This window comes from Podarcis cretensis (genome assembly GCF_951804945.1).
Source record: "Podarcis cretensis genome assembly, chromosome: 2".
In the NCBI taxonomy this organism is placed as follows: domain Eukaryota; kingdom Metazoa; phylum Chordata; class Lepidosauria; order Squamata; family Lacertidae; genus Podarcis; species Podarcis cretensis.
This window is the reverse complement of record NC_137171.1, coordinates 92,290,962-92,296,961: the sequence shown is the minus strand read 5'-3', so window position 1 is coordinate 92,296,961 and position 6,000 is coordinate 92,290,962.

Below are 6,000 nucleotides of genomic sequence, written 5' to 3'. Positions count from 1 at the left end.
AACAATCCAGAATCTCCGGTACTCAGTGGCCTTTGTATCCACCGGAGTGGGAAAGAGCTGGCATTTAATTAACCCAAAAGCCAAGGCTTCGTCTGTAAGGTTTGGACAGGGAGGATGGCTTTCTGTTTTTTAAAAAAGAAAAGAAGGGAATGATTTATAGCCTTGAACTCTGATTGGGTTCCAAATAGGAGGACTTCAGCAGATCAGGAAAGAAAAGCATTTGAATGTAATCAAAGTGGAAGGAAAAGGAGGAATGGGGGAACGGGGCGAGAAAGAGTGGGGGCACTTCTCCGCCGTCCGCCCTCGTAACACCCTGTAATTTCGCGTCTAGTTGCCACATGGCAACTGTTCCGTGGAAGGAGGAGCGCAGAGAGGGAGCAGGTTGCTTTCGCTGCTGAAAGCGACTGGGGAGGGCAGGTTGGGCTGAGCTGCCCCGAGCGGAGCGGTGCGTCAACTTGTAGTTGGCAACGTGAAGTTAGGCTCCGCCACTTGTCCTCGTTTGGCGCCGTTGGTTCTTCGCGGATTCCCCATTCTTCGTTCCCCCAGCGGGGCTGCCTTTCCTGGCTGCGTTTCCTGAGGCGGCGATCGCCCGGCTCCGGCTGCTCTTCTCTCGCCTAGCCTGGGGGCGGTGTAAGGAGGGAGAAATCTGGTGGTGATCCGGTCTTGCCTCTGGGCTCCGTGGCTCTGCACCAGGTGGGAAGAAGGGAGGTGCAGGTGCTGCTGCCACTGCCCAAGGATGTCGGGTTCCTGGATCTTCCTTCTTTCTTTCGTTTTCCGCAAGCCAGGAGGTGGAGGATGGGAGGGTTCAGCCGGCTTTCCCGTTGCTTCTGGCATCTGAGCTTTGCGGGCATCTCTCCAGGAGGAGCTTGCTTGTTCAGTGCGGAGCTTTACACCTCCCCAGTGAAACTGCCAACTTGGGCTTCCCAACTGCTGCTTCCCAATGATCACACATGGAAGGAGTGGCAAAGCCATCAACAGCCACACCAGGGCTCTCATTCTTCCACAAATTCTCCTTTCCTTTCTCCATAATTTTAACTTCCCCACAAACAAATCCCCCCCCCCTTCTACGGTAACAAAGGAATCTTAATTAAACCAGAGATATTGTATCCTGGGCACACTCCTCTCTAGCTCTTTTTGAAGACCACCAAGATTCCATAGACAGCTGCTCCCCTGTGCAGTTGGACTGCTGTGCTGAACTGCAGTTCTATTAGGACATTTTCCCTAATGCCTTTGACCATATCAGCCACCCTGCATTTTAAAGACAAAGTGAATTAATTGCTTTCAATCCTCCTCCTCCTCTCTCTCTCTCTCTCTCTTTGCATCAACAACTCTTCCCATGCCAAATGCACAGCACACTGTAGTGCACAATCCGTACACCTGCTCCATATTATCGAACTGCCAGCATTAAAGAGAGCTCCCATGTTCTGAAACATCTAGGTGAAGGATATAGCAGAGTTCCTGCTTGAGACGTGTCTCTCAAAACCTAATGATGGATTTGTGCCTGTAATTGTTTGGACCACTTCTTAGCATTCTGGTTTTTAGCCACCTAGAGTGGCTGTCTAATCACAACTATACTTTGAATTGAAGTAGGCTGGTCCCAGAATGACAGAAATCTTTCTTTCTTTTTTCATTTCACCTGCTTTTTATGTTATTTAGAGGAATATTCAATATGTATTAAAATGTTTAGATTCTACCCTTAGCCTAAAGATCTCAGGGCAGATAACAATAAAATGTCATAAGATCACTATATGCATTACAATAAAATCACAAAACACACACACAAAAAGCCATGTCATACTTTTTCAGCTATACAACAATGTAGCCATTGGTGGAAGGGCAACACACACCACAATTGCCTCATTACGTAAATCATGTTCAGAATACCACAACACACACGTGTTGTGGTTATGTGTGTGTTGGTGGAAGGGCGGCAGCACAGCGTCATCCGACTGTGTAGGGTGCTCCACATTGCACACCTCAACAACAGGCCATTCACAAAACAAGGGAACCACTCAGCCACAGCATCTCCCTCTTAACAGGATTCAGTTTCCTGGCCTTCATCCAGTCTATTGCGGTGGCCAAATATTTATCTAGAACTTCTACAGCCTCATCTAACTCTGGTGAGATATTGGATCTGTTCAATTCCAAATCATCTGAAGACTTTAGCCAGCAGTTCCATATAGATGTTGAATAGCACTGTGAACAGAACAGAACCTTGAGGGACTCCATGGATCAACTGTCTTGGGGCCTCTGGTGGACACCCGTCACTACCCTGGGTCCTGTACCACCTGGGAAAGGAACATCTGGCCACCACAGAGTATATTTCCCTGAGGCCTCTCAGGGTAGCATAGTTTATGGCTTCTAGGTTTGGAGGTGTTAAAGTGAGATAAAACCACAATAAGTTTATGAAACAAAATCTGAAGTTATATGGTGTTTTAAGAAAAAGATATTACAAGAAAAATTTCACAGAAAACCAGCATCACCCAAATGAAGCAAAAGACAAACAAATGGTTAAACACAACCCTCTATCCCTAACTCTAGTGCATTCCCTAAAGTGAGAATCATAAACTTATTTGTTGTCCTGTACAATCCCAGTACATATTTCTTACCACCATTCTCTCCCAGCCATACAAAAGTTTTGATGCCTCAGGAGCTCCACCTTAAATCACACACCTTCAGGCTAGCTACCTATAGATAAAGACTTTCCCTATCCACCCCTGGAAATCACAGACTCCACCTACCAGGTTATGGGCAGCAGGAAGTATTGGAGCCTTTTAGTTTCCCCACTCTCAGACAAGAGACATGTCATAATCCTTATACACAATGGAGTTCTATTGCCTTTTTATTTGAGCCTCCAGGTACAGCAAGTTAACCCTATATAATCTTCAATTGAACAGACAATAAAAATACACAATAATACATATAAAATCAGAGTCCTTAGAAGCCATCTATTTAAGTACAATCTAATTCCTTCACAGGGCCAAACAGAAATCCCCTAGTGCTACATATGGAACTGGCTATGTAGGTAGGAGTAGGACCACTGTACCTCCAATTCCCAACCCACAGAGCTATACCGGTGAGATGCATTAATTATGGTTACAAAAACCACTGAGAAATCCAGGAATGTCAGCAGGGTCACATTTTTATTGCTTTTCTCCCATAGAAGATAATTGGTCAGGGTGGCCATGACTATTTTGATCCTAAACGAGTGCCTGAAGCCAGACAGAAATTGGTCCAGAACACTTGACCTCATCCAGAAATGCCTGAATCATTGAAATAATGCTTTAGGCTTTTCCATAAGCTAACAACTTAGGTTGCCATTTAGTATCTCAGGTTCTTCTCCCTCATAATGTAGTGAGGGGTTGTTATGTGCACGGGTGATCCCGTGTGTACAGAATGCTAACTTTGTTTTTACTGTATGAATGCATTCTGTTAATTCTTTACAGAAAAATGTGTGGCCACAAACCTCCAAAAGCTATCCTAATTTACCCCACTTCCAGTTGTGACTATCCCTTCCAAAACGGACCATTGTTCAACTGAGGAAGAAGAATCCCACACAAATCTGGTCCAAATCTGTTGAATTGTTTGTTACATACAAAACCACTACCTTAGTCATTTCTCTTTTTAAACAAACAAACAAAAAAGCATAAGAATCCATATTGTTTTTCGTCTTCAGAATAAGCTACCATTCAACAAAAAATCAATTACTTACTTTTATATTTGATTCACACAGAATCATGGGCATAGCCAGGATTTTTGTTAGGGGTGCAGGCTTTTGTTGGGAGGGGATAGAACCTCAGCTTTGTATTGATTCTTATTGATTTAGGGGGACTGTTGCCCCCCTGCCCCCCCTTGGCTACATCCATGCACGGAATTACATGATAGCCTCCATTAATAGGCATAAACATGGTTTTCTTTATCATCAAGCAAATCATCCCCAAAGCCCCTCCCTACACAAATAATTGTCACTTAAAAGTCATTGCAAGTACAATCCCACTCACCAATGAGGTTTATATTTCTGAAAGAGTAATTCTGCATAAGGGATGCGGGTGGTGCTGTGGGTAAAACCTCAGCGCCTAGGACTTGCCGATCGCATGGTCAGCAGTTCGAATCCCCACGGCAGGGTGAGCTCCCGTCGTTCAGTCCCAGCTCCTGCCCACCTAGCAGTTTGAAAGCACCCTTAAGTGCAAGTAGCTACATAGGTACCGCTTTCTAGCGGGAAGGTAAGTGGCATTTCCGTGTGCTGCTCTGGTGCCGGTTTGCTGGAGCAGCTTCGTCATGCTGGCCACGTGACCCGGAAGTGTCTGCGGACAGCGCTGGCTCCCGGCCTCTAGAGTGAGATGAGCGCACAACCCTAGAGTCTGGCAAGACTGGCCCGTACGGGCAGGGGTACCTTTACCTTTTACTTAATACTGCATAAGGATACACCTGCATGAGAAACATATGTGGAGCTAGTAATATATAGATTCTCTTAAAATAGTCACTTAAACCAGAAAAAAAGAAAAGCCCATTTCCTCTATTGACTTGTATAACAATTTCTCATTTTGGATGCTGTCAGGGGTAGAAATAGAAATAGCAGAACACTAAGGACTCAGCTAAACCGCTGCAAATAAAACGTTTTAAATGTGTTGTAAAGTTCAGTATACAAATGTGACACTAGATGGTGAAAGTGAGCTATGCAAAATTCAAAGTGTTTTTCAAAATGTTTTTTTTTAAAGCATTTTCATGGCGTTTTTTATTTGTGTGTAGATTCCACCTAAGAGAGCATGTGGTTTATTTTGAAAATATGCAAAATATGTTAAAGTGGCTATGTTGGAGGATATATATCTTCTGTATTGTAGATCTCAAAGCTATATCATGGAGCTTGACAGATGTTGTCAGACCATTAGAAAAGTTTGTTATGATGTACATAACAGAAGAAATAATATTTTGAATTTCACCTTTTGATTTATCTCTAGTTAAAGTCACATATTTGTAGAGAAATGTGTCTGGGGTCAATAAGACAGACATTTCACTAAAACACGTGTTTTCTTCTTAACAAACAAAAGAAAAGCATTTCATTTACTCTCCTGCCTAAAAGTTTCCCAGTCTGAATGGTGTAAAAAGTGAGCAAGACCTATGTGAGCAAGACACTTAAAGAATATTTGCAAAATATGTGTATTTACAGAGTTGTATATTGATGCTAGGGTATATGTTGTATTCTATATAGTGGACTAGATTGTGGGCAGTGGTTGCATTGCATCTCATGAAGATAGTGTCTAAATACAAGAGGTCATTGAGACAAGATGGTTACATTTTTCAGTTTCTAAATGTCATGACACATTCAGCTAGCTTGCAGAATTTGATTTAGGATGCTGAATCAGGCTACACAAGTGACACTTACTCCAGCACTCAACAGCTGAAGATAGAGACATGAAAGAATTAAGATTTAACCATTCACTCACTATCACCAGTTATTTAGAAGGGACACAGAAACCAACCGCAAGTCTGAACCAGTAAGATGGAGTGGCTATTATTTGTGTAGTGGGTGTTATCAGATAGATAGATAGATAGATAGATAGATAGATAGATAGATAGATAGATAGATATACTGCTGTACTAAGTATCAGTGCTTAGATGTGGATATAGACAGGGCTTTTAAAAAATTGTATTATTATTTCACTATTTCTTCTTCTTGATTTCTATGCATAAACATAACCACAGTAGTGTGTCTTCTAGCCACACGTTTGCTGGTAACAATGAAACAAAATTAGAATAATACAGACTAAAATACATGTGCAGATGAGCAATGGTATTACTAGTTTTGAAATTTTAACTTACATCTCACTCGTAGGGTTAACTGACCCCTCACCCAGGTGTGTGTGGGGGAGCCATAGGGTCATGCTGGCTAGAGCTGCCCTACAACTCCCAGTGCATTGTGCTGGTCACATCTTCCACAAACTGCTGATTTAACAGCTGTGTAAAGGGGCAACACATGCATACAGATGTATGTACACAAGG